The sequence below is a fragment of the Cervus canadensis genome, chromosome 10 (genome assembly GCF_019320065.1).
Source record: "Cervus canadensis isolate Bull #8, Minnesota chromosome 10, ASM1932006v1, whole genome shotgun sequence".
NCBI classification, from domain to species: domain Eukaryota; kingdom Metazoa; phylum Chordata; class Mammalia; order Artiodactyla; family Cervidae; genus Cervus; species Cervus canadensis.
The window spans coordinates 6,952,477-6,965,095 of record NC_057395.1 but is presented as its reverse complement, the minus strand read 5'-3'; the positions used below and the strand labels follow the sequence as shown (position 1 = coordinate 6,965,095).

Here is a 12,619-nt window from a genome sequence, read left to right as displayed (position 1 = left end):
TCTCTGCACATCCCAGGAGAGACCACCTGGGGCCTGTTGGGTCCAGGTAGAAGAGAAGTCAGAGCTGGGACACAGGTGAGGAAACCAGTGTTTCCCCACATTTCCTGGGATTCTTCTGAAACTGTTAGCAGTGGAAATCTTTTCACCTTTGCACTTAGAATAAAGCAACCCAGCATTCACAATAAGTTGGCTTCTGTATACTCTTTGGTAAGCTAGGGCTTCTGCCTCTCAGCCCAATTTTCTAGTCTGAAGGTCAGGGAGAAGGCTTGCATAACCCCAGGGAAGGTAAGTGCAGTGATGGAGGGACAGGAGGCAGCCCAGAGAGACTTAGGTGGATTTCTGGCTTTGCTAGGGCTTCCCAGGTGGCTCAGTGGTAAATAATCCACCTGCACTGCAGGAGAGCCAGTTTGATCCCTGGGTTGGGAAGATCCCCTAGAGAAGGAAATGGCAATGCACTCCAGTATTCTTGCCTGGGAAATCCCATGGACAGAGGAGCCTGGCGGGCTACAGTCCATGGGGTCACATAGATTGGGATGTGACTGAAGCAACTGAAAATTCACACTGGCTTTTCTACTCTTTAACCATCCCTCAGGGATGTTACTGGCTTCCTTCGTTAGGCCACAGTTCCCTTTTGGCTGCAAAAAGAAAAGACCAGATGACTGAGCTCTAAACTTCTTTTACCTCTGACATGACTATATGCCAACTCCTTCCTCTCCTCCCTAGGACATTTAAATGATGGAATCACATATAAGCTCAGTTAACCTGGCTTCCCTGGTGACTCAGAGGTTAAAGCATCTGCCTGCAATGCCAGAGACCCGGGTTGGATCCCGGGATTGGGAAGATCCCCTGGAGAAGGAAATGGCAACCCACTCCAGTATTCTTGCCTGGAGAATCCCATGGATGCAGGAGACTGGTAGGCTATAGCCCACAGGGTCACAAAGAGTCGGACACGACTGAGCGACTTCACTTTCTTTCTTTCAGTTAACCAGGCACCAAAGGGCCGATATGTAGCCTGGAAACATGTGCACCCAACACAGGTGAGTTCTTTTTAAGAAGCACCTGTATTTTAGGAATGGGTCCATGGAATGAGAGGATTCTTCTCTGCCAAAGGGAATTGATCTGCAATTTACAAAGAATAAGATAATGTTCATAGTTTTGCTTGGGGTGGGGATTACAAACTTTCTCTTTGAAGCTTCTTTTTTCCCAGTTTTGAAAGTGAAAGTGTTAGTCATTCAATTGTTTCTGACTCTGTGGACACGTAACTCACCAGGCTCCACTCTCCATGGGATTCTCCAGGCAAGGATACTGGAGTGGGTTGCCATTCCCTTCTCCAGGGGATCTTCCCTACCCAGGAATCGAACCCAGGTCTCTTGCATTGCAGATTCTTTACCGTCTGAGCCACCTGGGAAGCCCATGTGTTACTGAGATCTAATTGATATATGGTACTGTGTGAATTAAAGGTGTATAGCACATGATTTGACCTACACACATCATGAAATGATGATCACAATAAGTTTAGTGAACATCCATTGCCTCATGTTGATACAGAATTAAGTAAAATGAAAAAAGAATCTCTTTTTTCAATGAGAACTCAGAATTCACTCTCTTAACTGTCATATGTAACAGATAGCACTGTTGATTATATTTATCATGTTGTACATTGCATCCCTAGTACTTATTTATCTTATAACTGGAAGTTTGTACCTTTTAACCACCTTCATCCAAATCTCCTCCTCCCCTATTAAAACCTTTTGAAAGTTCCTGTCCTTCTAGATTCCCCAGGTATAAGATAAATCAACCTGCTGATCTCAAGTAGAATCTCCCATTGTATCTTTCCCAGAGAAGCTTGGAGAGCTAATAGCAAATGTTTGGGCAGTGTGGGGAAAGGACTGTCCTTGAAAATGAAACAGGCATCGTTACTGCTGGACTTCTCACATTTGTAAATACGTTAATAGAACACTCTGGGCTTCTAAGGTGAGGATATAGAACATAACTTTTACTAAGCTGGTTTAATTACAGAATTCATCCCTCCTCCAATGATAATTATCTTTTTATCATTATTTTTATTGTCTTAAGCAACTAGTGTTCTGGGGAGGACAGTTTGGGGAACATTGCTGTAAGAAGTAAATGCTTCTAGGAGACTTCCCTGAGAGTCCAGTGGTTAAGACTCTGCGCTTCCACTGCAGGGGCCCAGGTTTGATCCCTGGTTGAGGAACTAAGATCTTGCATGCCATACAGTGCAGCCAAAATAAATAAACAAACAAGTAGTTGAGATAAATCAAATGCCTCTGAACTTATTAAAAAAAAAAAAAAAAGAAGTAAATGCATCCAATGCCCACTCACTCTCCAAATGAGATGTCCCTTTTATATGTGAGCAAAGGGGATTCAAGTTAGAGGTTTGGAAGAACTTTCCATGGCAAACGATGCAATAGGACCTGAAGATTGTGGGATTTCCCCATGCACACTTTGCCCCATCGTCCACAGAGCATTGCTTGTGTCTCCATTCAATCAGAGCTTTCATAAAGGCGCTTGTCAAGTACTCTGCTTTCTGAACAAAAGAAACAAAAACAAAACTGGCCTCTAGAATGAAAAAAGAATGGAACAAATGCTCATGTAAGACCGATGGCCATTTTATTTAAGAATTGGGAGCTGTATTTTGGGTGGGATCCCTTCCCTTCTCTTTCACACTGTGGCCAAGAGCTCGATATTAGCATTTACATGAAATCTATGGGTGGTATTGCTTATCTCAACTGTTATGTAATCCTTATTACTCATTAGGATGTGGTGTTTTGCTGTGTAGCCTCCAACATGTCTCAGGCAGCATAATTAAACACGAGATTGAGTAGGATGGCGTTCAAACTTACTCAAAAATTTTCACATGTGTGTACTTTTTAATAAAGTAGATGCTGCTTGAAGTGAATTATGTTCAATTTTTTTTTTTCTGTGTTTGCAGGTTTCAGTTTGAAAAGAAGCTAATTGTTTGAAAAATGTAGGTTACAAGCCACTTAGGAAAGTCCCTCTCTGATGCTCTGTAGACGGCAGAGCAGGAAGTCAAAGGTGGCCGGCTGAGATTGCTGCCATCAATTTCTCATCAGTGGCTCCACAACTGCGTCTCTCCTGATTGAAGTGACAAAGTGAGTAACAAGCAAAGACAGGTGGTCCTGTTGATGTTCTTGCAGGGTCTCTAGATCATGATCGTTTTCATGAAGACCATCGTTTGCCATCGCCCATTTTTTTCTTTTTTTAAAAAGATTTTTCTTTTTTTATGTGAACCATTTTTAAGTCTTTATTGAATTTGTTGCATTATAGCTTCTGTTGATGAATGTTCTGGCTTTTTGGCTGAGAGGCATGGGGGATCTTAGCTTCCTGACCAGGGATTGAACCCACACCCCATGCGTTGGAAGGTGAAGTCTTGACCACAGGACCACCAAGGAAGTCCCTGACCATTTCTTTATTATTATTTTTCCCATTCCCTATTTTTGATAAGTGGACTTCCCAGGTGGTGCTAGTGGTAAAGAACCCACTTGCCAATGCAGGAGACTTAAGAGATGCAGGTTCGACCTCTGGGTTAGGAAGATCCCCTGAAGGAAGGAATGGCAACCCTCTCCAGGATTCTTGCCCGGAGAATCCCATGAACAGAGGAACTTGGAGGGCCCCAGTCCATAGGGTTGCAAAGAGTCAGACAACATTGAAGCGGCTTAGTACACACACAATTTTTGATAAGTACTGTTTTGCTTTACCCCGGATCATAATTCTAGGCACAGAGCTGGTGCCCAGTACTGAGTTTGGAATGAATGAATGGATTACACAAAGCTGGGTACAGCAAAAAGATGGGCATGTGAATTCTGGTTCCACCAACACCTAGCTGCCTGACCCAGAGAGTACAGCTTTTCTTGGCTGTGGTTTTTTCCTCTGACTTGTTAATAGATTAGGCCTCCTCTCCTCATGAAGTAGGCCCTGTTTCTAGAAGAACACATTCTTCCAGAAGAGTTATGAGTCACTTTTATGCCGTTTCTTGTCCCTTTCCTTTCCCTGAATATATCAGAATTTCCAGCAGAAAGAGGAATGAAATGTAATTTGACGTCTTCTTTCTAATCCAGACAGAATATTTAATCCTAACTCCAATCCTTCTCTTTTTGGCTACCACGGACCTCACTCCATCTGTGAAAAGATCTCAACTTTCAGTTTTAAGGTAAGTAAATTCTGGAGATGGGACATATCACATGATGCCACATGAAAAGCTCTCAACTTCCAGTTATAAGATAAATAAACCCTAGAGATGAAATGTACCACAAAATGACGATAGTGAACAATATATTTGAAAGTTGCTCAAGGAGTAGGTTTTACAAATTCTCATTACAAGAAAAAAATTATAACTCGGTGTGTGATGAATGTTAACTAGACTTACTGTGATCATGTCATAATATATACATGCATGAAGTCATTATGTTGCACACCTTACTGTTATATGACAAGTATATCTCAATAAACTGGAAAAACATCTCAGGTTGTAGGATGATTAAGGTAATAAACAATAAAGATACATAATAAAGGTAACAATCATTTGCTAAAAGTGTACTACATTTTAAGTCATTTTCATGCCCTATTTTATTGAATCTGTACAATAATCGTGTTGGAATCATTACATTCTAATTCTAGAAAAGAAATAAGGAGGCTAATAGGGGTTATCATTTATGCAAAGTGACACAGTTAGCAAGTGTCAGAGCTGAGATTGGAGTCCAAGGCTTTTTGTCTTCAAAGCCTTTGCTGTCTACCTACAAAAACAGTAAGGATCTTAGACAAGGTGTGGGTTAGTTGCTCAGTCATGTCCGACTTTGTGACCCTATGGACTGTAACCCGCCAGGCTCCTCTGTCCATGGGATTTCCCAGGCAAGAATACTGGAGTGGGTTGCCATTTCCTTCTCCAGGGGATCTTCCCAACCCGGTGATCGAACTTGGGTCTCCCACATTGCAGGCAGATTCTTTAACGTCTGAGCCACCAAGCAAGTCAATCTATACCCCCTTGATTCTCTTTAATTCTCCAAGTCTCCATCATCATTGTCTTTTCTATCTAGTGCCTCATTCCTTGTGTTTCAGATACTCAACTTCAGTGTTTGAGGGGTGGAGAGAGATGGGTTGAGGGGTTTGTGTCTGGACTCTTGTTAGGATAACCAGCAGATCATCTTGCCTTGCATGACCCTGGGGCAGAATCAGTGCTTTGCAGGTAAACTGGCTCTGACCCTTTGCGGCCCCATGGATTGCAGCCCATCAGACTCCTCTGTTCTTGGGAATTTTTAGGTAAGCATACGGAAGTGGGCTGCCACTTCCCTCTCCAGGGGATCTTCCCAGTTCCAGGGATCAAACCAGATTCGCCGGTGTCTGTATTGCAAGCAGATTCTTTACCTGCTGAGCCATTGGGGAAGCTCAAGCAAATTGGCACTAAATCTCAGTTGTTGAACCAACACTTCACTCACGTTGATTAAGCACTTACTGTGTGTCTAGTATGTCAGCAGTGGTTTTGCAAAGATGAATGTGATTCAAGACCTCAAAGCTGGCAGGAGAGGTCTGCACAGAGATGGTCACAGTTGGCCGGGCTAAGGGCTGTGTGTCTTGGTGCTTAGCTTAGCAGGGTCTGCTGAGACTCTCGGGTTCCAGGCCCTTCTTCCCTATGACTCACCTCCTAACCCTAAACAAATTATGTCAACTTTTCTGTGCCTCAGTTGCTTTACCTATAAAGCGAGGATAATCACAGTGGCTTACCTCAGAGGGGTGTAGTGAGAAAAGTCTAATAAAAGACTGAGCAGTAAATGTCAGAGGGTTTGTTAAGAATTAGTGCTACCTGAATGCTGAATGATGAACCAGAATTTCTTCTGTGTCAAAGGCAGCAGGCAGTTGGGCAATGTTCTAGTGTTTAATCACTTACCCTACAGACGTCCCTCAGATGAAAGCTTCCCCCTTAATAACAGGTGCCTATGTGGTAAAGGTTCTTAGTCAAGTGTTGAGAAGGAAGAGTTGTCTAATCCTTTTGGTATTCTTACAGTTAGGTATTCCAGGTGGGTAAGCATCTTTCTGTTTCTTAAAGATATTGAAGAAAGCAAGGAGAAAGTCAAGTTTTCCTCATTTATTTATTCACTCATTAATTTAGCAAGTATTATTTGTTGATGTGATGTGAGAGTTGGGCCATAAGGATAGCTGAACGTCAAAAATTGATGCTTTTGAACTGTGATGTTGGAGGAGACTCTTGAGAGTCCCTTGAACTGCAAGGAGATCAAATAAGTCAATCCTAAAGGAAATCAGTCCTGAGTATTCATTGGAAGGACTGATGCTGAAACTGAAGCTCTAATACTTTGGCCACCTGATGGGAAGAACTGACTCCTTGGAAAAGACCCTGATTCTAGGAGAGACTGAAGGCAGAGAAGAAGGGGACGACAGAGGATGAGGTGGCTGGATGGCATCACTGACTTGATGGACATGAGCTTGAGCAAGCTCTGGGAGTTGGTGATGGACACGGAAGCCTGGCTTGCCTCAGTCCATGGGGTTGTCCAAAGAGTTGGACATGACTAAGCTACTGAACTGAACTGATTATTTGCTGAACCGACAAGAATTCGTTTATCTCTGATAGTTCTTAGAAATCACCAGCCATCAGTACTCCAGCTTTCAGTTTTTATAAGTGAGAAATAGAAGTCTTAAAAAATGGATGGATGTTTGATTGAAAATGCTGTGTTAGCTTCAGAGGTACAGCAAAGTGATTCATATATATATATTTTCTTTTTCATATTCTTTTTTATTATTGGTTATTGCAAGATATTGAGTATTCTTCTCTGTGCTATACAGGAAGTCCTTTTTGTTTATCTATTTTATATACATTAGTGTGTATCTGTTAACCCCAAGTTCCTCATTAATCCCCCTTTTTCCCTTTGATAAACGGTTGTTTTCTATGTCTGTGAGTGTTTTTTTTAAGCATTGGTTGCATGTCTTAGAAAGAGTAAAATCAGTCTTAAACGAAGTTTGTGTATCCCATTAGTTAATTGAAGGTGATACATCTGTCTGGTCAAACAAATAGTAGTAACTCAGTACATACACATTGTTAAACAAATATGAGATATAAACAGCTATTTAAAAAATTTAAATATAGTTGATAAATAATATTGCCTAAGTTACAGGTATAAAATATAGTGACTCACAGGTTTTAAAGGTTAGACTCCATTTATAGTTATAAAATAATGGCTGTACTCTGTGTAGGACAATGTATTCTTGTAGCTTATCATAGACAGCTATTTTTGAGTGCTGTCTTGCCCCAGAACCTGTAACTTTATGTATCTAATCTCATTTAGCCCTCCCAGTAACTCTTTTAGTCAACATTATCCCCATTTTACAGATCATAGAACTGAGCCTTTGAGAGATAAAGAAGTTAGCACATTCAGGGAGGAAAAAGAACCAACTGTAGACCCAACTCTGGTTCCAGAATTCATTCTCTGTCTTTACTGCCTCTGAAAAAGTAAGAATCTGGGCCTCCCCCCAAACCCTTCCTACAAACAAAATATTCATGGATGTTTATATAAATGTTCAGCAAGTATTTGTTTAATGAATAAATCAATGTAACTATATTTATTAAATTGTAGTAGCATGGAATAGTTCTAAAGCAAAGAATAATTTATGCAATGTTTATGATCTATATAAAGAACTGGAGTTAAATTTTTATGAGTGATAATGGTATTGTGGTTATCTTTTGGAGGGATATACTGAAATGTTTACAGATGAAATAGCATAATGTCTGATATCAACCTCAAAAAGAGTGAGGCGAAAGAGGAATTTAGATTCAACAAGATTGAATCATGAGCTGATAAGTGATGACACTGGATATTCATCTGGGGTTCATTTTATTAATTTCTCTCATTTTGTACATATTAAATATTTTAACAATAATTTTCTGTAGGAAAAAAGTGGGGGGAGGGGTGAAAGTTCATTGCCGGGTCATCTACTCTAGTTTTTTTTTCTTTCAATGGTAAAATTTTCTGATTTTCACCATAATTACAAAACACATTTCTCTAATAGGGCTATAAAGGGGGAGGGCATTTTCTATATCACTTACCTTGTAAAATTTCACTCTTTTAATACAGATTTCAGAGGGAGATTTCCTTAATTTACTGTGTGAACCAGAATTAGCCTGAGTCTTTGTACGTAGGTTTCTCACCTGGACATGAGAGCATCAGTCTAGACAATATCTGGAGTTCTTTCCATTCCTGAACTTCTAGAATTCTGCGTGCATGGCGCTAAGTCACTTCAATCATGCCCGACTCTTTGAGACCCCATGGACTATAACCCAGTCTCTTCTGTCCGTGAGATTCTCTAGGCAAGAATACTGGAGTGGGTTGCCCTGCACTCCTCCAGGGGACCTTCCCTATCCCGGGATCAAATCTGCACCCCTTAAAATCATCTTCTGCATTGGCAAGTGGGTTCTTTACCACTAGTGCCACCTGGGAAGCCCTCTAGAATTCTGACCAGTTAGTAGGACATTGTAGGTGTCACTACTTTGCTATGTAATTGTCAGCACCCATGTTTATGGACCAAAACAGAATAAGAGTCCTGACACACCCTGAACCCAGGAAGTAAAACTCTTAAATGTTGTTGTTCAGTTGCTCAGCCACGTCTGACTCTTTGTGACCCCATGGACTGCAGCACACCAGGCTTCCCTGTCCTTTGCTATCTCCTGGGGCTTGCTTAAACTCATGTCCATTTAGTTGATCATGCCATCCTCTCATTCTCTGTCACTCTCTTCTCCTCCTGCCCTCAGTCTTTCCCAGCATCAGGGTCTTTCCCAATGCATAGGCTCTGCAGATCAGGTGGCCAAAGTATTGGAGCTTCAGCTTCAGCATCAGTCCTTTCAATGAGTATTCAGGGTTGCTTTCCTATAGGATTGACCTCCTTGCAGTCCAGTTCAGTTCAGTTCAGTCGCTCAGTCGTGTCTGACTCTTTGTGACCCCGTGGACTGCAGCATGCCAGGCCTCCCTGTCCATCACCAACTCCTGGATCTTGCTCAAACTCATGTCCATTGAGTCGGTGATGCCATCGAGTCAGTGAGAGCATTACTGGCATCAGCTTGCAGTTCACGGGACTCTCAAAAGCCTGCTCCATCTCCACAGTTTGAAAACATCAATTCTTCAGCACTCAATCTTCTTTATGGTCCAACTCTCACATCCGTATATGACTGCTGGAAAAATCATAGATTTGACTCTACAGACGTTTCGTTGGCAAAGTGACGTCTCTGCTTTTTAATACGCTGTCTAGGATGTCTAAGACTGTTAAGTGGAACCCTACCTAGGTGGTTCTCTAGTGTGTAGCCAGGGCCTTCTACCTAGGGCAGCAGGTGGTACACAAAGAATTGATTATCAGAGGTAGAAGGCTCCCAGTTCCTGAGAGCAGGATAAAACCAGAACACATCTGAGATAAAGCCCTTCCTCCAGAACCGCAGACAGCCAATGGATATTGTGGATGATCCTCAGAAGACCCCTTCAGTAGTTAAATCTCAATGAGAATTACTTAATTCTAACAGCCTTTCAGGAGCAACAAGGGTTGAGAGTTGCTAGATGTCTTCTGTTAAGATTCAATCCGTGCACTGGGAAGACCCAGAGGAATCGGGTGGAGAGGGAGGTGGGAGGGGGGATCGGGATGGGGAATGCGTGTAACTCTATGGCTGATTCATATCAATGTATGACAAAACCCACTGAAATGTTGTGAAGTAATTAGCCTCCAACTAATAAAAAATAAAAAAGATTAAAAAAAAATTAAAAAAAAGATTCAATCCAACGAAAGCCAAACCTGACTGGAGGAAGATTCAAGCATAGGTGTTGCGCAATAATGTTCTCATGCAAATTCATCAGCTAACAGACCCACCTATCAGTTGTTGTGATTTGACAAGCCATGTCCTGAAGTGTACTTCATCTGTGCCTGTATCAGCATACGTATCCACCCAGACAGGAGCGCCAAGGGCTGCAAAAGACTAACCTAAGAAAACTTTAATAAATTAAAATCCTCTCATGTAGCATCAGGAAAACTTGTATCCTGAGCTTGTTAGTAGAATCAGGATTTCAGGCATTTCATTTTTTTTTAACTTGTTATTATGTTTTGGTGTATAGCAGATTAACAATGTTGTGGTAGTTTCAGGTGAATGGTGAAGGGACTCAGCTATACATGTACAAGTATCCACTCTCCCCCAAACTCCCCTCCCATGCAGTCTGCCACATAACACTGAGCAGAGTTCCTTGTGCTAGGATTGGTTAGGATTTCAGACATTTCTATATTTCAAATCTATCTGGGGGAGTGGGACTTACTGTTAGTACAAACTACCACACATCTAGGATTCAAAGTATATGAGTTCTAATATTTATAGAGCAGATATTTTCCAACATAGTTGCTTTTCTCATATCCTTGGTGTAACTGTGAACTTAGGTTCACTGCTAGTTAGAGAAAAAATAAGTTACTTTCCTAAAACCTCTAGAGAGCTCCTTTCCTGAGTGAACTATTTTTTTAAGCTTTTTATTTTGTATTGGAGTATAGCCGATTGACAATGTGATAGTGAACAGGTGAACAGCAAAGGGACTCATACATGTATTGATTCTCCCCCAAACTCCCCTCCCATCCAGGCTGCCACATAACATTAAGCAGAGCTCCCTGTGTTATATAGTAGGTCCTTGTTGGTTATCCATTTTAAATACAGCAGAGTGTAGATGTCAATTCCAAACTCACTACCTCTGCCCTGCATTCTTCCCCGCTGGCAACTATAAGATTGTTCTCTAAGTCCGTGAGTCTGTTTCTCTTTTGTGAATAAGTTTATTTGTATAATTTCTTTTTAGATCCTGCATATAAGGGATGTCATATGATATTTATCCTTCCCTGTGTGACTTACTACTGAGTGAATCATTTTAATTCACATGGTGCTCTTCAGAGTTGAAGCTAGTTGGCTCCAAGAAATGACTTTAATTAGAGCTTAAACGTGGACTTTTTTCCCAAGTCCCCTGCCTTCTGGCTTGGAAGAGTGTGGCCAGAGGTAAGAGGGGGCCACCCTTTGATTAAAGATGAAGGTCAGCTAAGTGAACCGACGCTTGAAGAGTCCTCATCTTGCTCATCTCATTTCTGAAGTTTAGCCAAAGGAACAGTTTCATAGCAAGGGCAATTTCCGGGTTCTTTTGCCTTTCAAACTATATCAGGAAGGAAAGAATTGAAGACAAGAAGAAAAGGAGAACATACCAGTAGCTGAAGGTAAGGAGGAGAGAGTCTTGTAGTTGGGTGGAGAGAAGGAATAGCAAACAGTCAGGAGGAAGGGCTCTCATTTTAGAGGGTGGGTGGAGCCGGCAGTTCTGGAGAAGATGGTGCTCTGGGCCATCCTGCTGGCTGTGACCCACCACACGGAGAAGACCTAAGTGGAGGGCAGTTATGTAAGGAAAGAGAAGAGTCGCCCTTATGTTGTCAAGCCATGAAGTGAAGGGTTAGAAGTGCAGAAGAGCTAGAAGCCCCTCATTTCTGTGTGTGGATTATATATCTCTATCACTCTGAAAAACGGTCCCTCTCCCTGTAGCTCTGGTGATGCGAATCATCACGGGGCCCCAGAGCAAACACAGATGTCCTATCTTTCTAAGATGTAGCTAAAAACAAAAACATAGTATTATACTGTTTTGACCTATAGGTGATGATGCTTGGAAATAATCCCTTCCTTGCTGAACTTCCTATAAATCTAACATGTGACCTGACAACTTTGTTCCTAAGTTGTAACTTCCTTCTAACGCATAGAAGACAAATTAGATTGCATATCTAACCCAATTTTATATTTTGTATTTATCCTTTTCTTTAGAACAAGCTTGCTATTGAAAATAAGAAGTAAAATGAATACATTTGTAGATTTATTCTTTCTCATTTTTCAATAGAAACGATGAAAATATGGCTGATTCATGTTGGAGTTTGACAGGAAACAACAAAATTCTGTAAAGCAGTTATCCTTCAATTAAAAAATAAACAAAGAAAAATATTTTAAAATATATTCTTACAAGTTTATAGTACAAAAGTTTAGAAACTACAGATGCATTCATGGAGATATAAAATGTGCTCCACCTGGAAATGAATGAACAAATTAAAATAATGCAAATGAAGGATATCACTGTAAAGATGATAGTTTGAAAGCAATGATATTATCATTACAGATCACTATTAAATTCTTATGTTAGCATATAGAGTATTTATGAAGCTAGCATGAAAGATACTTCTCGAAGGGTCAGCATAATCCTCCTAAAATGATCTCTAGTAAAATTTTAAAAGAGCATATGATCCTAAGGATGGATTTGGACTTGCATGAAGGTGATAAAAGGCAACCCTTTACCAAATTCCTTTTGCTGCAATTTGTATTTGGTTGATACAGATTTATATCTGTGTCTTTCTAATCTACATTCTTGTTTACATATAGGTATCTATAATATATATTGAATTATTTACAATCTGAAGTTGTAATTTTATGACCTGACCTTTTTTTAAAAAAAATTCTTTCTTAAAAATTGTTTTGTTTATTTATTTGGCTGTGCTGAGTCTTAGTTATGGCATAAGGGACGAAGTTCCCCAACCAGGGATGGAA

General features: G+C 40.8%; 1 long non-coding RNA gene across 1 annotated transcript; it reads left to right on the top strand.

Annotated features, from left to right (window-relative positions):
* The first annotated feature begins 773 nt into the window (after positions 1–773).
* On the top strand, positions 774–6,288 carry LOC122448865. Its single transcript, XR_006271799.1, has 5 exons — positions 774–819; positions 982–1,037; positions 1,841–1,974; positions 2,954–3,134; positions 4,101–6,288. It is a non-coding gene; the product is annotated as an uncharacterized LOC122448865 (long non-coding RNA).
* The last annotated feature ends 6,331 nt before the right edge of the window (positions 6,289–12,619 follow it).